This window comes from Microcaecilia unicolor, chromosome 2 (assembly GCF_901765095.1).
Source record: "Microcaecilia unicolor chromosome 2, aMicUni1.1, whole genome shotgun sequence".
NCBI classification, from domain to species: Eukaryota; Metazoa; Chordata; class Amphibia; order Gymnophiona; family Siphonopidae; genus Microcaecilia; species Microcaecilia unicolor.
Genome location: NC_044032.1, coordinates 467,245,674 through 467,270,407, shown reverse-complemented (window position 1 = coordinate 467,270,407; position 24,734 = coordinate 467,245,674). Strand labels below are relative to the sequence as shown.

The 24,734-nt window shown below is 42.1% G+C and overlaps 1 protein-coding gene and 1 pseudogene across 1 annotated transcript in view; one reads left to right on the top strand and one right to left on the bottom strand.

The window, feature by feature from the left end:
- Positions 1 to 24,734, top strand: part of RNF24 (ring finger protein 24) — a 147,856-nt gene that overhangs the window by 32,498 nt on the left and 90,624 nt on the right. The window lies entirely within an intron of this gene.
- LOC115462139 lies at positions 6,490 to 20,970 on the bottom strand (annotated as a pseudogene).

Here is a 24,734-nt window from a genome sequence, read left to right as displayed (position 1 = left end):
GTCGTCTATTTTATCCTGTTCTAAAATACAGGAGAAATGAACATCCTTTCTAAAATGCCTCTCATAGAGGGGCATTTTCAAAAGGGGCGTCCAAGTTTTTATTTGGACGTCCTCGCAAAACATCCCGATCCAGGGGCGGGGAAACCCGTATTTTCGAAACAAGATGAACACCCATCTTTAGTTTCGAAAATACCGTCAGGGATGTCCAAATCCTTAAATTTGGTCTTCCCTAGACATGGACGTTTCTGATTTCCGGTGATATTCGAAACCAAGGACGCCCATCTCAGAAATGACCAAATGCAAGCCCTTTGGTCATGGGAGGAGCCAGCATTTGTAGTGCACTGGTCCCCCTCACTACTACTACTATTTAATATTATGCCAAGACACCAACCAGGCACCCTAGGGGGCACTGCAGTGGACTTCAGAAATTGCTCCCAGGTACATAGCTCCCTTGCCTTGTGTGCTGAGCCCCCCCCCCAAAACCCCTCCAAAACCCACTACCATACAGCACTACCATAGCCCTTACAGGTGAAGGGGGGCACCCAGATGTGGGTTTGTGGTGGGTTTTGGAGGGCTAGGTGGGGGGGGGGGGCTAGGTCTGCCTGTTTGAAGTACACTGCACCCACTAAAACTGCTCCAGGGACCTGCATACTGCTGTCACGACTACAGGTTGGCACAAAATATTTTGAAAGATGTTTTTTGAGGGTGGGAGGGTGTTAGTGACCACTGGGGAAGTAACAGGAGGTCATCTCCAATTCTCTCCGGTGGTCACCTGGTCATTTCCAGCACCTTTTTGTGCCCAGTCATAAGAAAAACAGATCCAGGTGAAAACATCCAAGTGCTCGTCAGGGACGTCCTTCTTTTTTTCGATTATGGGTCATTACCTCTCGCCTTGACTATTGCAACCTACTCCTCACTGGCCTCCCACTTAGCCATCTATCCCCCCTTCAATCCATTCAGAACTCTGCTGCAGGTCTTATCTTCCGCCTGGACCGATATGCTCATATCACCCCTCTCCTCAAGTCACTTCACTGGCTTCCGATCAGGTACCGCATACAGTTCAAGCTTCTCCTACTAACCAAAAATGCACTCAATCTGCAGCCCCTCAATACCTCTCTACCCTTATCTCCTCGTACGCTCGTACCCGAAACCTCCGCTCACAGGACAAATCCCTCCTCTCTGTCCCCTTCTCCACCATCGCCAACTCCAGGCTCTGCCGTTTCTGCCTTGCCTCTCCCTATGCTTGGAACAAACTTCCTGAGCCCATACGCCAAGCCCCCTCCCTGCCCATCTTCAAATCCTTGCTCAAAGCCCATCTCTTCAATGGCACCTTCAGCACCTAACCATTTCACCTCTATCCAGGAAATATCTGGACTGCCCCAATTTGACTGTCTGCACATGTTGTCCATTAGATTGTAAGCTCCTTTGAGCAGGGACCGTCCTTCTTTGTTAAACTGTACAGCGCTGCGTAACCCTAGTAGCGCTTTAGAAATGTTTAGTAGTAGTAAGGACATCCAAGTGTTAGGCACGCCCAAGTCCCGCCTTTGCTATGCCTCCGACACACCCCCTTGAATTTTGGCCATCCCTGCGACGGAGTGCAGTTGGGGATGTCCAAAACCGGCTTTCGATTATACCAATTTGGATGTTTCTGTGAGAAGGACGTCCATCTTCCAATTTGTGTTGAAAGATGGACGTCCTTCTCTTTCGAAAATGAGCCCGCTAGTATTTTAAGGGCCATTTAGCTGCTTACCTCTTTTGTCCCACTGCTGTTTGTTTGATTCGCCTTTCTTACAGGGAGTCACCTCTCTAGATTGTCTTTGTTGTCCATAGATTTGCTTTTGCCCCCACTGAATTAAAATGTCTGCAGAGCTATGGGGAGAAGAAGATAGGAAGAACTAACAGTTGGAAGGGGTGATGGGAAGAGGGAGTGATGGTTTGGTTTGGAGACAAAGGAGCCAGTGTAACACCGCCTTGAGTGAATTCCTTCAAAAAGGCGGTAAATGAATCCTAATAAATAAAGTGGGAGGATGCTTTATGTACAGCTTCTGCACACAATTTTCCTCACTACTGCAACCACCCAGTGCTAAAAGGAGTTTTACACATGAGCAAATTGCACAAACATTTGTGCTGATGTCCTCACACAGCTCATTTAAATCTGATGCTAATGAAGGTATTAGCTATGAAATCCAGATGCAAAGAAGTGGGCAAAAGATCTGAAGGCTGAGTGCATGGTTTTCTAATTCCGGGGCTGTTACGCCATGTCTGAGGTTAGGTAAAAGTTAGCTCATTTTTTTTGTGGTTGGTGTTGAGGGTGATTTGATGACCTGTTTCTTCTTCTTTCTGAGATCATGATGGAGCTGCAAGTGTTTTCTTAATTTGATCAGCGGTATGGATGAAAAAATCAAGGAATGAGCTAAGGGAAAGGTACTGTGGCTATGATTGTTAAAGCAGTGGATGTGCACATTTATGCACAGGAAAGAATTTCGGCACATGTGCTGATAGAGCTATTTTGTGTGCAGAATGTAGCTGCTGGCACACACACCTGTGTGCACATTCTTCTTGTGAACTGTTCCATGTTTGCACATTTTCTTTGTGTGTGTAACTTTGCATATTATTTGGTTACTGCATTTGTGGCACTCTTTTTTTTTTTTTTTTTTTCTTTGTGTAGTGAGCTTTAGCACTTGGTTCCACTGCAAGGTTTGCTACATCAGTCCCACAGTGTGTAACATGTACAATGTATGTGGCAGGTCACTTTGTACATCAGATGCATCAGTATTTACTTTTGTCTTAGCAGAATGTTGGAGGTACGTGCTGGGGCCTGGAATATTAGCAACTTAGCACAAATTTGTTTTTATTACATGTGTGTTTGTCACTTCTTTTAATTGGATGGAGTTTCTTGTTGGATTACTTAGAGCTGTATTTTTAATATTTATTGTAACATAGAGGGGCATAATCGAACTGGGCGCCCATCTCTAAGGACGCACCGGTGAAGGGGCGGGGCATCCTGTATTATCAAAACAAGATGGGAGTACATCTTTTGTTTCGATAATACGGTCGGGGACGCACAAATCTTGGCATTTAGGTCGACCATCTTGACATTTAGGTCGGCCTTAGAGATGGGCGACCTCGGTTTTCGCCGAGAATGGAAACCGAGGACGCCCATCTCAAAAACAACCAAATCCAAGGCATTTGGTCATGGGAGGAGCCAGCATTTGTAGTACACTGGTCCCCCTGACATGCCAGGACACCAACCGGGCACCCTAGGGGGCACTGCAGTAGACTTCTTATAAATTGCTTCCAGGTACATAGCTCCCTTACCTTGTGTGCTGAACCCCCAACCCCCCCCCCAAACCCACTACCCACAACTATACACCACTACTATAGCCCTTAGGGATGAAGGGGGGCACCTACAGTGGGTTTCGGGTGGATTTTGGAGGGCTCCCATTTACCACCACAAGTGTAACAGGTGGAGGGGGGTTGGGCCTGAGTCCGCCTGTCTGAAGTGCATTGCACCCACTAAAAACTGCTCCAGGGACCTGCATACTGCTGTCATGGAGCTGGGTATGACATTTGAGGCTGGCATAGAGGCTGGAAAAAATGTGGGAGGGGGTTGGTGACCACTGGGGGAGTAAGGGGAGATCATCCCTGAATCCCTCCGGTGGTCATCTGGTCAGTTCGGGCATCTTTTCAAGTCTTGGTCGTGAAAACAAAGGGACCAAGTAAAGTCGGCCAAATGCTCGTCAGGGATGCCCTTCTTTTTTTCCATTATCGGCCAAGGACGCCCATCTGTTAACCACGCCCCTGTCCCACCTTCGGTACACTGCCAACACGCCCCCTTGAACTTTGGTCATCCCTGCAACGGAAAGCAGTTGAGGACGCCCAAAATCGGCTTTCGATTATGACGATTTGGGAGACCTTAGAAGAAGGATGCCCATCTCCCGATTTGTGTCGGAAGATGGGCGCCCTTCTCCTCTTAAAATAAGCAGGATAGTAACATAGTAGATGACGGCAGAAAAAGACCTGCACAGTCCATCCAGTCTGCCCAACAAGATAAACTCATATGTGCTACTTTTTGTTTTTACCTTACCTTGATTTGTATCTGCCATTTTCAGGGCACAGACCGTAGAAGTCTGCCCAGCCCTAGCCCTGCCTCCACCACCGGCTCTACCACCCAATCTCGGCTAAGCTTCTGAAGATCAATTCCTTCTGAACAGGATTCCTTTATGTTTATCCCACGCATGTTTGAATTCCGTTACCCGTTAAACGGGTATCTAAAATCTAGCACTTGATTCCTAAAATTCAGAAAGCAAAAAACAAAACACACCATAGAAAAACAGAGAAAAAAAAAAGAGAGAGCATTTTCTATAGCTTAATGGATTTCCTCAAGCATGTTATCAAATAAAGTAACCTTAAACCTGCCTAGTGTCACTCATAAAGTGCCATAGAAAGCCATCTTTTTCATCTCTGACTTAGTTTTCAGACGGCATGTAATTTGACATAGGAAAGAAATGTGTGTTAATGCTTTTATAAAATTATTTATTTATTGCATTTGTATCCCACATTTTCCCACCTCTTTGCAGGCTCAATGTGGCTTACAATACATCATGAATGGTGGAAATATAATTAGAAAATATACATTTAGTGTTACAGAAGGATCTTAGGTAACATGATAGTAATATAACACGCAGATATTGTAAGACAGTTCTGAATATATGTGGAGGAGTTGTGTATGTTCATATTTGTTAATCTTTGTGGTATGCCTTATTAAAGAGATGGTCTTCAGTAGTTTGCGGAAGTTCATTAGTTCGTATATCGTTTTTAGGTTGCGCGGCAATGTGTTCCATAACTGTGTGCTCAAGTAGGTAAAGTTTGATGCATGCATTTGTTTGTATTTTAGACCTTTGCAGTTGGGGAAGTGGAGGTTAAGGAATGTGCGAGATGATCTTTTAGCATTCCTGGGTGGTAAGTCTATCAGGTCTGACATGTAGGCTGGTGCATCTCCGTGAATGATTTTGTGAACTAGGGAGCATATTTTGAATGTGATGCGCTCTTTAAATGGTAGCCAGTGTAGCTTTTCTCATAGGGGTTTAGCACTTTCATATTTTGTTTTACCGAATATAAGTCTAGCTGCAGTGTTCTGGGCTGTCTGAAGTTTCTTGATTATTTGCTCTTTACATCCTGCGTAGAGTGCATTGCAGTAGTCTAGATGACTGGTCACCATTGATTGTACCAGGTTACGGAAAATGGTTCTTGGGAAGAAAGGTCTTATTCTTTTTAATTTCCACATAGAGTGGAACATCTTCTTGGTTGTGTTTATCGCGTGGTTCTCAAGTGTTAGGTGTCGATCGATGGTAACTCCAAGAATTTTTAGGGTGTCTGAAATTGGAAGGTTCAGATTTGGTGTGTTGATGGTGGTGAATTTGTTCGTGTTGTGTTGTGAGGTGAGTATTAGACATTGGGTTTTTTCTGCATTAAGTTTCAGTTGAAATGCATCCGCCCATGAGTGCATGATATGGAGACTTTGGTTGATTTCATTGGAGATTTCCTTTAAATCTTGTTTAAATGGGATGTAGATCGTTAACGTCATCTGCGTATATGTATGGGTTGAGGTTTTGGTTTGATAGTAGTTTGGCCAAGGGTATCATCATTAAATTGAATAGAGTCGGCGAGAGGGGGATCCTTGTGGAGCTCCGCATTCAGGTATCCATGTGGCTGAAGTAGTCGAGTTAGATGTCACTTGGTATGATCGTGTGGTTAGGAATCCCTTGAACCAGTTGCGAACGTTGCCTCCAATTCCGAAGTACTCAAGGATATGTAATAGTATTCCATGATCATCTGTAATTGAAAGGTTCACTTTTTATCTTTTTATCTTTTTAGGCATGTTTCGCAAAAACGTAATAATACCTGTTATCAAAGCTATGCTTGTGATTCATCCATCTATATGCACTAGTTTTGTGTATATTTGTTACAGTAAGACTTTAGAGGCATGTCAGCAGGGTTCCCAACTACTATCATCCAAAAAGTAAGAGGACCCAGACCTGTAGGAATGCCAGTAAGGCAACAGAGAAGAGAAGGGAGGGAAGCAAGAAAAAGGGCAAAGAGAGTAGTGATTATAGAAAGATAGGCCACATGGTTTTTATCTACCTAAATTTTTTTATCTAGTCTGATCATCCGTGCCATCTGCCCTCCCTTAGTGATCCTATGTACTTGTCTCAAGCTGTCTTGAATTCAGGTACTATAGAAACAGAGAAAAATGTAGGCAATCATCTCATTCACAACCATTCCTGCGCTCAAGTCCCCTCCCTCATTCTTACTCCCCTCTCATTAATATACCCTCCCAGTTACTCTCTACATAACACCCTCAGTTGCTCAGCACATAGCAATCATTGTCAGACATCCCACTCACACAGTCAAAATTTCACCCAGCTTTTTACCCATTAGACACAGGTCGGTTTTTTTTTTCTGCTGTTGTTATTTATGAAAGTAGGTTTACTCTTTCCTGGTGACTGGTTGAAACCTGACTGGAGTCTTGAAAGCCTGTGAGTGCAACTGCAGAAAGTCTAAATCTGTAAACTTGGCAGCCAGATTCTTGGCACAGTCCACACACTGTGTGTGTGACAGGATACTGAGGTTTCATCAGGAGCTGAGTGCTCGTGTTTCTGGAGGAATGCCAGTGTGCAGTAGGAACTCTGCTCTTTGCTATGTAGTAGAGTCCTTGCTTTGGGCTCCGAAGGTCATGAGCTCTGCTCTCCGAAATTTCTGTTTTGTGAACTTGAGACCATACTAAAGGAACTGCTTGCGTAATCTGGCAACCACTATCTTTATCTTGAGGCTTTACACAACGAATTTTATCAGTAAAAACCATCCAAAATGTATTCTGTTGTCCAGTCTGCCAATACCTGTGAAAATATACATTAATCCATGAAGACAGGCAGGCACAGATGATCTATTTCTGAACTGACATGTGTTCACATCTAGTTGGGAGTTACTAAATATAGTAATGTTACAAGAAGGGGGGCAGAGCCCGCTTATGATGCCAAAGTGTTTATTTTAACACAGAGAATGCCATCTAGAATTAGAGCAGCTGAGAGATATATTAAAAAGAAAGCCCTTTGCATTTTAGGAAGAGTTTGAAAAATAAGTATATGGCGGTATAATTTTGTGCCATTTTATTGAATGTTGGTTGTATGTTGTACAGCATCTTGATTTCCTGTTTTCCTGATACATTCCTCCTCCTTGGGTTTCCTTGTTCAGGACCTGTCCAGCAGCCCTCATTCACAACTACCACAGATTTTTTTCCATTTCAGTTCCCTTGCCAATGTAGCCAGGCCATGGCAGCAGTAATTGACTAGTTAAGCAAAGCTGAGAGACTGCAGTTCCCTCTGGTCCTTATACCACCTAAGTCAAGCAGCAGGAACAAATTCAGCAACCAAACCTGAGACTTCCATACATCAGCACACAGCCTTTGACTTCTCCTGGGACATTGGAGCATCCTAAGACTATATGACGTTTGCTGCCTCTAATGTTCATCTTTTGAGTTCTGCCTCCTTTTTGAACATAAGCAGGAAAGAATGATCTTTCCATCGTTACTGCTGTTATGGGAGTGTTTGCACATGGTGAACTAGAATTGATGTATGCTCCAATCACAAACTTGATTTATCGGAAAGCAAATTTTGCATCATTCACATGGCAGTTAGACAAAGAACTCTTACATTTTTTTTTTTTTTTTTTGCATGTTGCTCCAGTTATTTTGTGTTCAGCTGTGAAGGCGATACTGATGTTTTACAGGTTTTGAAAACATGTCCTACTTGGCTACTCCATCGTAGATATTATTGATCTTATGCAGCATTGCACTGATACATGAACAGCTGAAGCATGGACTCATTCAAAAGAGATGCATAAAAACAAGAAGTGTGTCTTTAAAACGTCCTCTTTCCACACAGCATTTCAAAAGTGAGAGCTGTGAAGAAACAGAGCCAGAGTAAGATAATTTGGTATCTTGAAGACTCTTCCAAAAAGGCTCAACAAACTCCAGGTTGCCAGAGCAACCACAAATTTAAATGTAGTGTCCAAGGCCTTGGGGGTTGCAGCCCAAATAGGCCAGTGGTAGGAGGAGATGTTGTCAGTGATCTATGCAGGCCAGGGAAGAAGAGAAGGAGCAGTCAGCAGCAGTACAGACAGGCCAATGGGAGGAGGAAGAAATGGTGATGTCTTCACTTGCATGAAACTAGACTGTGGCATCAGCTGGCTGCATGAGCTGAAGGGATCTCTATCATTGGGGGGGGGGGGGCTGCTTCCTATTGGTGAAGCACTGTAAGAGATAACTCTGGGAATAAGGTGGAGGGGGGTTAGAGTGAGAGAGAGAGTAATGGGAAGGAGTGAGAGGTTGAGAGAGCTTTCAACTGCTGAATCCAGAGAAGGTTTATCATGGTTTGCTCTATCATTCTCTGTCACTTTAAAATGTATTGTTTACTTAGTTTCTTTTTTTTTTTTTTTTTTCATCTCTGCATTTCTAATCAGTGTAGGCTAGCAAAAATACAAACCGCAAGATAAAGTTACCCTACTACTACTATTTACTACTACTATTTAACATTTCTCAAGCGCTACTAGGGTTACGCAGTGCTGTACAATTTACATAGAAAGACTGTCCCTGCTTAAAGAGCTTACAATCTAAAGGACAAATGTACAGTTAGTCAAGTAGGGGTCATCAAATTGGGGCATTCTAGATTTCCTTCCAATCAATCTTGTAAATGCTTGGCTGTAAAGATCAGCAAATAAGCCATTGAAGGGAGGTTTGGGGCAGTTGGAGTGAGGAAGCCTGAAATGTTATGTGGTGCAATTGTACAACGATGTGAAAAAAAATGTGATATCCTATGTAAAACCTATGACTACTGTTCCATAGTTTGAACACTTTTAGATCAGTAATCCTAGACAAACCATATCCCTGTAAAATAACTTTATTTTAGATCTGTATCTTTTTTTTATACTTGTAGATTAGTAATACCTTGGTGCTAATTGTACTCAGGCCAGACTGCTCTGTAGGTGCATGCATTCATCCTGCTTTGTGCTCATGACACTGTGTGTGAACATTTTGAAAAATAGACCTGGAAAGCCAACATTAGCATTTTTTAGATACAAGTGAGTCTTTCATATTTTTGAAAGCAAATTGCGTTTAGGCAGATTCATTGCAACTCTTTTTAATACCCTGTTTCCCCGAAAATAAAGACATCCCCTGAAAATAAGACCTAGTAGAGGTTTTGCTGAATTGCTAAATATAAGGCCTCCCCCGAAAGTAAGACCTAGCTCCAAATTGTATCTTCCGCCTCTCGCCCCCCGGCTGAGCCCGCCCTGAACTCCCCGACATATTACCTTCCATTCCGTTCCGGACACGCCGCCCTGCGTTTAAAACTCAGCTGTTATTTTAAGTTGCTGCAGCAGCTCGAGTCCAGTCTCTCCCGTCAGTGTCCCGCCTTCCTCTGATGAGGTATTTCCTGTTTCCGCGAAGGCGGGACATTGAAGGGAAAGGCTGAAGTCAAGCCGCCGCTGCCCTTCCCCACAGACATTCGGCTGCCTCCTGACATCTTTAAAACTGGGTGAGTGTCCCAACAGAAGGTACATGGGGGAGAAGGGGGTATTAGGAACCCTAAGGACTAAGCTTACTTAGAATGCTGTACTTATCTTACGGTAGGTAAATGGAGATTCTGTGCACTGTATTGCTCAGCCTCCTTTTTCGTTGCAGGGGGATTGTTGTGCCGACTCATGTTTCGCCAAGCTGTATTAAGACTTCCCCTTAATTTACTTAGTGCTGACTTGTTGTCCTGCTGCTGTGAAATTAAAAAGGCTGCTGAAATTCTAGGAAACTACTGCTAAAAGCTGCAGTGGCCATTTTCTCTAAGAAGCTGCAATTTTACTGTAGTACGGTATTTTGAACAGCTTGTAGCCTCTGCAGCTGATATTGAGGTAAGCCTTGGAGTAAAGAACTGCAATAATCCAATCATGTTACCGTGTTTCCCCGAATATAAGACATCCCCTGAAAATAAGACCTAGTGCATCTTTGGGAGCAAAAATTAATATAAGACACTGTCTTATTTTCGGGGAAACAGGGTATGGGAAGGCATAATGCAAACAGAATCTGAAGTATTATTAGGAAAGTAACAGAGAATAAAACAAAAAATATCACAGTGTTTCTGTATCGCTCCATGGTATGACCACACCCTCGTCACCAAAGCTCAAAAAAGATGTAGCAGAATTAGAAAAGGTACAGAGAAGGGCAGTCAAAATGATTAAAGCAGTGATTCCCAAATTTGGTCTTGGAGGCAACTGGTCAGGTTTTCAGGATATTCATAATAAATATTCATGAGAGATTTGCATGCAGTGGAGGCAGGCAAAGCATACAGATCTCTCTTTTGAATATTCATTGTGGATATCCTGAAAACCTGACCGGCTGGGGTGCCTCCAGGACCAGGTATGGCAACCACTGGATTAAGGGGATGGAATGACTCATTTGAAGAAGGGTTGGAGAGGTTAAGGCTCTTCAGCTTGGAGAAGAGATGGCCGAGAGGAAATATGATAGAGGTCTGTAAAATCCTGAGTGGTGTGGAATGGGAAAATGCAAATTGATTGTTTACTTTTTCAAAAAGTACAAAGGTTCGGGAATACACCATGAAGTTACTAAGTAGTGCATCTAAAACAAATCAAAATTTTTTTCACTCAGTACATAGTTAAGCTCTGGAACATGTTGCCAGAAAATGTGGCAAATGCTTAGCTGGGTTTCGAAAAAGGTTTGGAGAAATTCCTGGAAGAATAGTCCATAAACTATTAAGTTGAACTTGAGGAAAGTCACGGCTTGAGCAGGAAAGTTATTGGTGATGTGAAAAACTCGTTACCAGCAGACGCTACATCAATAACAGTCTCCCTCTATTTGCAGACAGATTATGGAGGTAATTTAAAGATGAGTGCACTAAACCATGCATGTGTACATTTTCCTTGTCGGGTAGGGTTACCATATGTCCGGATTTACCCGGACACGTCCTCTTTTTGAGGACATGTCCAGGCAACTGGGTGGGTTTTGCCAATCTGCCCGTTTGTCCGGATTTCTGGACAAACGGTCAGGCTGGTGGGCGTCCTACAGCCCACCCGTTTGTCCAGAAAATGTTCCTACTTTTATAGCATCTGGAAATCTGGACAAACAGGCAGATTGCTAGCCTCCCCTCCCCTTACTTACTACTGTCCTGGTGGTCTAGTGACCTCTTACGCCTTCAGGGCAGGAAAGAGCCCCCCCCTTTCCTGCCCGGAGCGCTGCCCTGCATGCATCCTTCCTGTTGCTGATCTCGGCAGTGATTCAAAATGGCCGCCGAGAGTTGAAGTTAACTCGCGTGACTTCAACTCTCGGCGGCCATTTTGAATCGGCGCCGAGATCAACAACAGGATGGAAGGATGCATTCAGGGCAGTGCTCCGGTCAGGAAAGAGTGTGCTCTTTCCTGCCCCAAAGAGGTCACTAGACCACCAGGACAATAGTAAGGTAAGGGGAGGGGAAGTGACAGGGTGTGTGACGGGGGAGGGGAAAAATGTGAAAGGGGACAGAGCGAGGGCGTGAAAGGGGGCGGGGCATGTGTCCTCCTTTTTGGGGGACAAAATATGGTAACCCTATGTGCGGGTACCAGTCAGTTTTCCAAATAAAAGCATGTGAATACCTCCATTTCGAAAATTACCTTAGGGAGTTCAAGCACTTATATTGACACCTGCTTTTAGCACAGACACATGTCCTGAGTTAATTTGTATGCATAAGCATGTATTTTTTTTAGAAACTATTGGTGTAAAATACAGTCCCCATTACCTGGCCTAGGAACTCTTCCACTCAGGCTGGTTAAAGTTATGTGTATACAGGCTGTATGCTTGTAACTTTACGCATACCTCAGTTGTGCAATTGTATTGTATGGACATCTGTTTTCTGCACACAAAAACCATTGCAGTACATAAATCAATGCTTTAAAATTGTGCTCCATGTGCTGGGAAATGTAGAGGAGCAGAGAGAAATAGGGAAGGGGGACAAATGGAAATTTAGGTTACTGTGGTATGAAAGGTAATCAACTCTCTTCAACCTAACGATGATACCTTTAGCCAGACTTCTAGCCAGTCAAAACCTCAATCCCTACATATATGCAGACGACGTCACGATTTACATCCCATTCAAACATGATCTAAACGAAATCACCAACGAGATCAACCAAAGCCTCCAAATCATGCACTCCTGGGCGGATGCATTCCAGCTGAAACTCAACGCAGAGAAAACTCAATGTCCTCACCTCACAACAAAAACAACTACTCCACAATAACCACACCATACTGTTCTCTCCCCATCGCACAAAATCTAAAAATTCTTGGAGTTACCATCGACCGAAACCTCACACTCGATACTCACGTGAAGAACACAACGAAAAAGATGTTCCACTCCATGTGGAAACTCAAAAGAGTAAAACCTTTCTTCCCGAGATATATCTTCCGTACCCTGGTACAGTCAATGGTAATAAGCCATCTGGACTACTGTAATGCATTGTACGCTGGCTGCAAAGAACAGACTATCAAAAAACTCCACACAGCCCAGAATACTGCCGCCAGACTCATAATTGGAAAAACTAAATATGAAAGTGCAAAACCCCTAAGAGAGAAACTTCACTGGCTCCCTCTCAAGGAACGCGTTGCGTTCAAGATCTGCATGATAATACACAAAGTCATTCATGTACACGCCCCAATCTACATGCGAAACCTTGTGGATTTGCCTCCCAGAAACGCCATAAGATCATCCCGCCAATTTCTCAATCTGCACTTCCCCAGCTGTAAAGGACTAAAATACAAGCTGATACACGCCACCACCCTCTCTTACATGAGCACACAATTGTGGAATGCACTACCTACAGCACTGAAAGCTATTGACAAAATAACTAACTTCCGCAAATCCCTGAAGACACATCTCTTCCACAAGGCCTACAAAGAGAACCCATAGCCTTACAAAACTACCTCACCAATCCACACAGTTATTACAGTCCACCTTCTACCCTGCCTAACACCTTCCTTCTCTCTTCCCTTACCTAATCTTTGAACATTACTAATATAACTGATATCAATGAATGATATGTCATAACCAAACTCTGTAAGCCACATTGAGCCTGCAAATAGGTGGGGAAATGTGGGATACAAATGCAATAAAATAAAAAAAGAAAAGAAAACATGGAAAAGAAAATAAGATGATACCTTTTATTGGACATAATACATTTCTTGATTAGCTTTCGAAGGTTGCCCTTCTTCGTCAGATCGGAAATAAGTGAATGTGGTAGATGACATTTCATTGACAGTCTAAAGATGGGGGTGGGTAGGAAGTATGCATGGGAACATCAAAGCATTTCAGAGATAGTCTAACAGGATGGGGGTGGATAGGTGAGAGGAGGGTGATAAACATAGCAATACAACTTAATGGTTTATAATGGGCTAGAAAACCCAGATCTTTGTTAAGTCCTGTCTGTTGGGTGTCAAAATATTCAATCATTCTGACTTGAAAGGTCTTGTGTTTCTGTATTGTTTTAAAGTTACCTTTCAGGATTCTTACTGTGAAGTCACTGATACAGTGATCTGGTTTTCTAAAGTGCTGACCCACAGGAGTGGGAACCAGGCTTGCACCAGCATTCTTCATGTGATGTCTATGTAGATTAAATCTTGTCTTTAGCATCTGGCCTGTTTCTCCAGTATAGCATCCTTCGTTACATTTTTTACACTGAATGATATATACCACATTGGAAGATGAGCATGTGAAATATTCCTTTATGCTGAATATTTTTCCTTTGTGAATGACTGGGGGGTCCTGTGAGATGTTTTGGCATAGCTTGCAGCTGGCTGTATTGCAAAGATGTGTGCCCTTCTCTTCTTTTTCAGTCTATGTTGGGAGTTTACTTTTGATTAGCTTGTGTTTCAAGTTGGGTGGCTGTCAGAAGGCCAGCATTGGTGGGGCTGGGAATATCTCAGTAATTCATCCTCTTGGAGTAGAGGCTGAAGATCTTTTATGATTTTTCTTAATTTTTCCAGCTCTGGGTTGTATATGGTACGAAAAAGTGCATAAAAGACTCCTCTCACAAGGAGGACCATTTACAAGAGGCTGTCTGAAATTTCCCCGGAGGCAGTGCCGTGCTCGGGATGGGCTGGATAAAAGGAAAGCAGCCTCTGTGAAGTACTGAAGCAGAAATCAGAGACTCTGACTGCTGATGTAATAGGGCAGGGCAGATCATGTAAAACAGTTTTACCTTTGTTGGTTTACTGTATATATATTTCTGTCTTTGTACAGCCAAAATGTTCCTACTTTTATAGCATCTGGAAAACTTTTCTGCTCCTATGAGACTTTTTCTAGCCACTGTTTGTTTTCTAGCCAGACTGGCAGCTGGTATTCACTGCTTTGCATTCTGTTTAGTGGCATTTTTGTAGCCGTTTATCCTTTGAGCATGTGTAATTCAGACTGGGCACCACTTTCGGACTGTTACTTTTATAAAGAGAACTTGAAATACAGGCACACAAGGTTAAACACAAGCTGAAACAAAAACTGTTTGAATAAGAACTAATTTTGAGATCAAGCATGATCGATAAAATACATTATTCTGGCTTGATGATTTCTCATTGCTAGAGACATTCCCAGTTGGAGTCATCTGAACAAATCACTGATGTGACATGAGCTTGCTTTTGTTTTAGAAATATGCCTGCTTCATGTGCATTATGGTATATTTGAGGTGCTTGAATGCTTTTTATCGGCGTGTGCTATTTTACCACTAGTATAACAGAGAGAGGCAGCAAAGCACAAAAAAGCCAAGAAACAAAACAAAAAGTACCAAGGGCCTTCAAAAAAAAGGGAAATAAAAGTCTTTAATCATATATATTGATGAAACACTGGGTCCATTCAAGCAGTGTTTCATCAATATATATGATTAAAGACTTTTATTTCCCTTTTTTTGAAGGCCCTTGGTACTTTTTTGTTTTGTTTCTTGGCTTTTTTACCACTACTCGTACTGTTTTAGCACAGGGCTCATTTTATGCAGTGAGACCAGCTCCTAATAACTGGAGTCAGCAAATCTTAGCAGTAGCCCATGTTGATAACTTCCCCCTCCCCCAATTCCCTTAATTGTTCACCTCATAGAGCCTATAGGGGTGAATTCTACATATGGCACCCAAAAAACACTATTCTAGAAGTCGTGCTTAAAGTTAAGTCGTGGTTTATAGAATAGTGCTTACGCCCGGGGATCATGCCTAACTTTTGGCATGACCATTTGCACCAACTGAAACGTGGTGCAAATGTACGTGCTTAAATTAGATGCATATTTCTCCTTACTCTTTAGTAATGCATGTAAATGCTAGGAATGCCCCTGTTTTTCAACCATGACCCTCCCATTCCCGTGCCCCCATTTTTTTTTTTACTTGTGTGTAAAATTTCAGTTCTAATTAGTGCCAATAATTGCTTGTTAAAAATCCAATTAGCACTAATTAGTTCATTATTCAGTTAAATTGGGTGCACGCGCAACTTTTATAGAATTAGGGAGATAGTGTAGATTGTACTAGTTTGGTGCTCATTTACTGCTGGTTGATTTGTGTGTTAATTTACAGTAAAACTACTGTGATCCACTCTAATGTTGGCGTAGATTATCATGTTTTAGTGACTAGCCCTAATATTGAGATCTCATTTTAGTGGCTGGATGGAATGGCAGTATGAGCTAATCTGGGAATAGACGTAGAATCAGGCTACACCTGTCTGGCCAGTGCTTATGTATGAGGTTGCTTCCAGTAGAGTAATAGGAAGAGAGAGAACCTATGTCGTAAGATTGTATAGTAACTGGAGAAAGAACACCAATTGTAACATTACTACTACTACTACTAACTAGCATTTCTAAAGCGCTACTAGGGTTACGCAGCGCTGTACAATTTAAACATAGGACAGTCCCTGCTCAAAGAGCTTACAATCTAAAAGACAAGAAAACAATCTAAAGACAAGTGAACAATCTATGACAAGTGAACATATATGATTTTTGTTTTGTTTTTAGAAATAAACAAATTAGAGAACAGTGCATAATGTTTGCATGGTTTTAGACTTTTAGAAGAATGCCCATCTTAAATGAAAAGGTTGGAAAGTTTTGAAAATTTCAAACTGTCAAACATGCACAATCTCTTCTCAAGACTGGAAAGCAGTTTTTAACATATATAGCCATATTGGATATGTCTGCTCAATCCTTAGGGGCATTTTTACCAAAGGGTTGCTGTGTGGCAACCCAGAACTACCGCAGGCCCAACCTAGGTGGTTTCCAAAAACACACACACAATAAATCCTATACAATACATAAGACATCCTTTATAATAATTTGCACCTCCAACGTTCCTTGTCTGGCTGCCTGGGTTTGTAACATCTCCTGACGTCAGTCAGCCTCCAGCGTTCCATTCCCCCTCACTGTCCCGCCCTCGCGTAAGACGTAATGACATCAGAGGGCGAACAGTGAGAGGGAAGGGAATGCTGGAGGCAAGCTGACGTCAGGAGGGATGTTACGAACGGAAGCCAATGCCAGCCAGCCAGAGAACGTTCAGGTACAAATCGAGGGGCGGAGAGAATCACGGGACATCGAGGGGAGGAAGGGGAGGGGAGGGCAGGGTAGAGGAGAATTGATGGACATGGGATGGATTGATGAATGGGATGGGAGGACAGTAGAGGAGAGAATCACGGGACACGAATGGGAGGGCAGGGAAGAGAAGAGGACAATCGCTGGACATGGAGGGGAAGGCAGGGGGGAGAGAAAAAAAAAAGCTTACATGACAGCCTTCCTAGGGCCCGTTTCATTGTTGAGGAAACGGGCATGGTTCCACTAGTGACTAATAAAGCATAAAAACTCTTCAATTCTAAAGCCCTCAATACAAATGAGGGACCAGCTAAGCGACCTGATGGAGGCAAACTATAAAGATAAAGCATAAACCAGTGAGAAGATGAAGGGAAATAGATTAAAACAAGGCATCTTTAACTGCAATAGAGCTTGACAATAATGAACACTGAAGTTCCAGAGAACAAGCTAAAGTGAATAAAGAACCAAGATGCTCACGAATGTGAGCAAAAATATGTTTCAAATGTAACACAAAGTACCCAGACACACTAAGCATCATAGGTTACTATGGTGCTCTGTGTGTCCAAGTGCTTCGAAAATCAACCCCTATATCATGAAAAAAAACCAATGTTGTGATCCCTGATGAAGACTCTGCAGCAGAAATGAAATATTGGCTTTGGGTTACTAAAATTATACAAAGACATTGGGTAACAAAAATATGTAAAAATGCAAAAAAAAATATTCAAAGAAGATCAAAAAGAAATGAATGAGCAAACCAGAAAGCAGCAATATTAAGTAACATTTAAAAATGCTAGTTTGAAGGATCCAGCTAACAGCCTGCTGATCTGAACATGAACTGTATTATTCTACTCTGTCCCCTCTGGCCATGACAGGCTTGCTTGAGAATGTGTATGAAAGCAGAGTGGTCTAAAATAATTTCATGAAAGAAAAGTATTGTTCACTGAACAATCTATAAAATAGCTCAGAACAAGAAGTTACATTCTGCACAAAACATTAAATAGCATTTTACTATGTTATTCTTCCACTTTTCAATATACATATACAATGGAAGCAATGTGTTCTACTTCTGGAGGCTTGGATGGAATTTGTTTAAAGCTGCTTTACTGAGTTTACATAAATAGTCCTCTAAGACACTGGTTCCTAAACCTAGTCCTGGAGGCACCCCAGCCAGTCAGGATTTTAGGATATCCACAATGAATATTCATGAGATAAATTTGCATGCGCTGCCTCCACTGCATGCAAATCTCTTTCATGAATATTCATTGTGGATATCCTAAAAATCTGACTGGCTGAGGTGCCTCCAGGGCCAGGTTTGGGAACCACTGCTCTAAGGCAACTGTCTGAATGAAGGCAGGGAAGAGTTTCAGAGGAACATTCTTTGAGAATGACCGGGCATGTTCCAGGTGAAGATGTGCTTGACTGGCAAAGTCAAATATGACATCTCTGGCCTTTTTTTTTTTTTTTCACTTCTTCTTATGATATCTTCTTTAGAGGCACCATGCCAGTGTTTCCAGCATGAGGTAGAAGAGAGAGAGAGGCTCTGTGTGTTCTCAGCATATGTTTCAAGATCCTAGATAGTGCAGCATGCTTGGTCCTCCAAATTCTTTCACAACCTATTTTTAGCTTTGTATTCTGTGTCCCAAGTCTCAAGGCGGCGTGTCAGGGGTTAAGGGCGGGATTTGGGCATTCCTAAGACGGACATTTTTCAACCATAACAGAACATTGTTTTTAATCACATTCTTTGGGGGTAGGAGGTGGGTCAGTGACCACTGGGGGAGTAAAGGGAGGTAATCCCTGTTTCTCTCCAGTGGTCATCTGTTCATTTAAGGCACCATTTTGTGCCTTTTTCATTATAAAAACAGGTCTAGCTGTTAGATTGTAAGCTCTCTGAGCAGGGACTGTCTTACTTCTATGTTTGTGCAGCGCTGCGTATGCCTTGTAGCGCTATAGAAATGCTAAATAGTAGTAATAGTAGTAGTAGTAGTCTAGCTCAAAACGTCTTGGTTTTAGTCCTGGACACTTTTTTTGAGCTAGACCTGTTTTTATAATGAAAAAGGCACAAAATGGTGCCTTAAATGAACAGATGACCACTGGAGAGAAACGGGGATTACCTCCCTTTACTCCCCCAGTGGTCACTGACCCACCTCCTACCCCCAAAGAATGTGATTAAAAACATTACTGACCAGTCTCAGATGTTATACTCTGGTCCATTAGAGAAGCATGCAGGTCCCTGCAGTAGTGTAGTAGTAGGTACAGTGCACTGTAGAATGTGGACCCAGGCCCATACCTCCCCCTACCTGTTACACTTGTGGTGGAAAACGTGATCGTTCCCCTTTCACTCATATGAGCTATTATAATGGTGTACAGTTGAGGCAGTGGGTTTTGGGGGGCTCAGCAGGCAATGGAGCAACAGTGAGATGTGTGCCTGGGAGCATGTATTTGAAGTCCACTGCAGTGCCCCTAAGGTGCTCCATTGCTCTCCTGGGCAGTCTGGTGGGACCAGTCTACTAATAATGCTGGTGCCTCCTACATCCCAATGGCTTTTTTGTTTTTTGAAAATAGTCAAAAAGAACCACACAAAGCATAAAACCTTGTTTGAAATGGTATTTTTGAAAAAAAAAAGATGTTTTCCTTTTTTCGACAATTGCCTTTTTCCTATTCAGATTTTAGACATTTTATGCAAAACGTCCAAAGTCGGATTTAGATGTCGTATCGAAAATGCCCCTGTATGTATTTCAAAAGTGTCCCTAGACAGTCCTCCTGCAGCACTGTGACGATATACTTCTTTGCCCCAGAAAGTTTTTTAGTACTTCTTTTTAACTTTTTAAATGCCTCTAATTTTAAATCATGTTTGTTTTTTTGGTTTCTGCTGCTGGAATGTGGGGTTGCCATCTTTTCCAATGTACTCCTGTCCAGGGCTTCTGCAAAATCCCTGGGCCTTAAAATCACCAGGAAAATAATAGGAGCTCTAGATGGGACGGCAAATTAGTAACCTGAAGAATCTGTTCTGATATATTTAAATTGGACCCTTGAAAATTATTCTTAGATTTAACTTTCTGACAGTTCTGAGACTTGTAGAAGTGCAAAGTTTGGTTACATATCTTAGCTGCAGTCGCCAAGCCTGTTTCACTGAATTGATCAGGTCATATGGCAGGTACCATTTTCAGTAGGGGTTTGGGAGGGTAGTTTGAGGAAGGGGGATTCTGAGATGATGTCGAAGGATCCTGATTTGTCATCTATGAACAACTGCCTTTTAATGATCGGCATCTGGATTCAAAAGCACAAGTTGATTTTGAATGTGGAAAAAACTAAGGTATGTTGGTTAACAGGGCATTTGTCCCAACTTGGTTCCAGAGTTTTTAGAGGGGAAAGTTTCTGTTTGTGATTATTTTCAATATTTAGGGGTGATATTGGACTGGGAGCCGCATTTTGAATTACAAATATGCAGGCTGGTTTTGCTGCCTTATGAATGTTGAGGTCAGATAGAGCATTTTTTTTAATACATTCACTTTGCATGTTTTCTTACATGCATTTGTAATATCCAAATTGGATTATGGAAATGTGGTATACCTGGGACTTCCCCCTATTTATGTGAGATGGTTGAGAACTCTACAAAATTGTGCAATTCATTTGCTGGGTGGTGTTGGGGCTCGAGAACATGTGACGCCATTATACAAGCAAGTTCATTGGTTGCTGGATGAATTTAGAGCTATGCAGTCGGGTTTTCCCCAATGAAAATGTGTGAGATCTATTGGCATGCACTGCCTCCATTATTTGCAAATAGATTTCATGCATATTCATTGGGGAAATCCTGAAAACCCCACCTGGTGAAGGCCGAGGTTGGACACCTCTGGTATAGAACTTCTTATACAATTTTTAAATTTGTGTATAAGATTCTTCATGAAGAGACTCCTTTATACTTAAAACTATTGATTCAGTTGTATGCCCTAGGGAGGCGGTTGAGGTCAGTTGTCTCTTGTCTCCTAGTGAAGCCAAATAATTCAAGTGCACACATGGAGATGACTAAGGCCCACTGTTCCCTCTAAGCAAGTGGTCCCCAAATATTTTTGGTTCACGGCACCCGTATTCTCTGAGCAATTTTATCACGGCGCCTCCTCCACACCCCGGCCACACTGGTCTCTATCTACCCCCTCGGCACACATCATGTCCAATATTCCTCTTTCCCCCATTCACCATCTCTCCCTTCACCCGTTTGTCCAACATTTCTCCCTCTCTATGCACCATCTCCCACTTCAGCGGAAGTCTCAGCAGCCATTTTTAAAGAGCGATACTCCGGCATCTGGCAGGAAAGACTAGGGATCTTACCTTCCCCATAGACTCCACTAGACCACCAGGGTGGCTTCAGGTAGGTGCCGGGATGTCACCCTGTGGCTCGGGGGGGGGAGGCAAGGAGTCAGATCACGGCAATGGCGGGGAACGGGAGGGAGCGGCGCGGGGCTCTGTGCGACCGCTCCTGTTACCCCTAAGACCGGCCCTGCTTGGATGTGGCTTACTGTATGCTTGAATGTTCATTTTCTTCCTTGACAATTAGCCCCACTCTCCTATTTAGGAGATTAATTGGATTTTCAGGTCGTAGAGTAATTGGAGTCACTTGAGATGAGAAGATTAGTGGGTCTTAACATGGCTAAAACTCCTTAAGGATTAAAGGTGCCCATTCTCCCACACTGCATGACTTCACTTGATCTGTACACAACTAGTGAACAGGTAGCGAGGAAATTTCTGTAAAAATTATGTTCTGCAAGAGTAAAGGTTCATGGCACACATTGAACTTACAGTGATTGATAGTAGAAAAATATTTTCACTTTGTTTCAGATTTTTGGACTCTTTTTTGCATTTGTTATACACATTGGCCTGATATTCAGCTGGTAGCGATCAGGAAAGGATATCAGGGTCATGTTAGATAATATAATTTTGCTATAATTGAGGTTGTTTTTCTGTCTTAAAGTAATATTTATAAAAAAATCAAAAAACCCCACTCAACTGATTTTTTTTTAAATAAATATTACTTTAAGATTGAAGAAACAACCTCAATTATAGCAAAATTATATTATCTAACATGACCCCGATATCTTTTCCTGATCACCACCAAATCTCTTGGATGACTTCATACTGAGCCTTGCACAGAGGTTACATTCAGTTGTTGCTGTCCTCAGTCTATTGTCCACTTTTGACACTATCAGTCATCTCATTTTATCAAAGCATATACAGAACTTAAGAATACAAAGCCGTATATTGAACTGCTTCCATTTATTCTTAAAGGAGAGAAACCAGAAGATAATGTTACGAGAGAAATTTACATATGATTAGGAATTGGACTAGGGAGGTCCCCAAGCATCATTATTCTCCTGCTTTAAGATTTATACTTGGCTTCAGTGCTTGTTAAATATGCTTTGCAGGTTCCATCCTTATCACACCGAAAAAGATATTGTCACAGAACTTTATTCAATCCTATGGCCATATGAGGGCTATGTCAGCAGTGTGGATTCACAGGTTGCAAAAGGAAGTGGGAGCCCAAAATTGCTCCCTGTCTTTTGTCCTTTTTATGGTCACAATGCATTGTGCAGGATGGAGGCACCAGGGGATGTGTCGCACAGGGCACAATTCCTGCTTGGTACGGTCCTGTCCGATGCAACCCAACCCAATCCAATCAAGCTTTAATGGCATCAAGGCATGATTACTGTAATGTTTTGTATTTAGGATTCTTAAATTGTCTATAATTAATCAAGAACACCACCATTCAATTGCTTTTGACTTGCACCTCCATGATCACATGCCAGTATTATGTGGCTTTTGCTGGCCTCCAGTTAGTTTTTGATATGAAATTAGAAATTTTAATTTTACTCTCTTAATGCAGACCCATGTCATTTACAGATTATCTTTAAGGTTGGTGTGATAGTGAGCAAGGACTGAGAATGGAACCTCCACAAGCACAGCCAACAACAGTATAAAAGTAAAATAAAACTTGTTCAATCAATATATGCTGAAACCTGTTCTCTTCATAGCCATGGTACCTTAACAGTGAAAATAAAACCTCTTGCAAGTTATAATCTTTACAAGGAGACTGGCTTCTGCCAGGCCTCAGAATCTGAGTGTACGCTAGCTTAAATTCAGTATTAAACAAAGGCTTGGCTCTGGTCTGACCAAAAAGAGGTCATCAGTCTCGCCAATTTTCAAAGGAAAATATTTTCCTTCCTTAACTAGTGTTCAAACATTTCAGGGCTGTTCCTGTGTTCCCTGGGCTTCCCTGGCTTGAGTCTACTCTGACTAAACCATGCCCTCCCTGCTGAGCACTCCTCTTAAGGTTGGCCTGTGAGGGAATGTGCTTAAGGAGAACTGGCAATTTCCTATTCATTTCATCACAGCTGGTTAATAACTTTATGCATCATCCTTTCCTTGTAATCTCCATCAGAGTAAATTATTCTTATCCATGCCCTTCTCTATCGCCAGCACCTGTGCTTTCTGCCCTGCTGTGCCATATGCCTGGAATGAATTAGCGCATTATGCCCCCTTTCTGGCCATATTCAAATCTAGTCTAAAAATGTACCTTTTGGAGGCTGTTTTTTAAATTAAAATCCATCCCTTCTAATAACTGCATTTCCCATAGATTCATATTTGTTCTGTATGTTTGTGGGGGGGGGGGGGGTTAATTGAAAATATGTGCAGTAAACATTATAACATAAAAATCATGAGCCAGTTGAAGCACAGAACAATCCAATAAGAATCCCATTCTCACCCTATCCGTAAACTACACCCCTCCTCCCAGCAGGTCCCTCCTTAGTAATTCCGTTATCCCTTATTTGTCCTGTTTGTCTGTCCTAATTAGATTGTAATCTCTGTTGCGCAGGGACTGTCTCTTCATGTTCAAGTGTGCAATGCTGCTTACATCTAATAGCGCTATAGAAATGATAAGTAGTAGTAGTATCCACTGTCAAAAATTTTTAAAAATACCATAAAACTAAGGTCACAAGCAGCACAATAACCTCTCAAGGTAGAAAGCTCCCATTGCCCCCTCCCCAATTCCACTCTTTCCAAGATTGATAAACATCCCACACTTTATGAAAGGCAGTGAGTGTTGGAATGTAATTGTATTTTACATGCATTGACTGTCACCTATTATTTCTCTGTGATTACTCTGTGACCTCTGATGTGAATTACTTAGAGAGGTCACACAGCTATGCAACTTCCTGTGGGGATTAGACACAGCACATGCAGCACATGGAGCACATGGAGCTCATGATCTCTCCTAACCTGAGAGGATCTATGGTGGTGTGAGCATCCATTACCATCTAAGCACATGGAAGGAGCTGATAATACAAATGTATAGTAATATGTATATATAAGCCTGTCTGATTATAATCTAACTACAAACTGTGAGTAAACAGATGTTTTGTTACTTCAACTTTAAAGTGACTCAGCAGTGAATTATTCAGGGGTGAATGAGAGAGAGATGAAGAAAGAAATTAACATTTCTAAAGCTGAAGCTGTGTGTACTAAAATCTGCTAATTATTTACTACAAATAATCCAACAAAAAGGGTTATGGGCCCAGGGTCCAGGAATTGAAAAAGAAGAGAAATATTACCAGGCAGAAAAAAAAAAGGCCACATTTTTCTCTTAAGTTTTAAAGGAAAGATTCAGTCTGTCTCTCTCTCCCCCCACACAGCAGACAGAAGGCTAAGAAAATGGCTGAGGGAAGAAATTCACCATTGTTCTATTCTCTCAAGGTGCCTAAATTAACTGAGTTTAATTATCAGCAGTGGGAACTAAGATTCATATGTCTCCTTCGAGCAAAAGGATTATATATGCTTAGATCAAGACAGAACAGCTGAAAATATGGCTGAATGGGACAATGCAAACTATTATGTGAAGTGCATGCTTTTGGAAGCTCTCTCAGAGAAACAAGCCATATTAGTGGAGGGAAAAGATACACCAAAGGACATTTTATATAAACTGAGAACTATGTATGCAACTACATATGCAAAGCAGCAACCAATTTGGTTGGCAGAGTTGAATGAAACCAAATTAAGGGATAAAAGTAAATGTAATGATCACATTATGCATCTTATGTCTTCATTTCAAA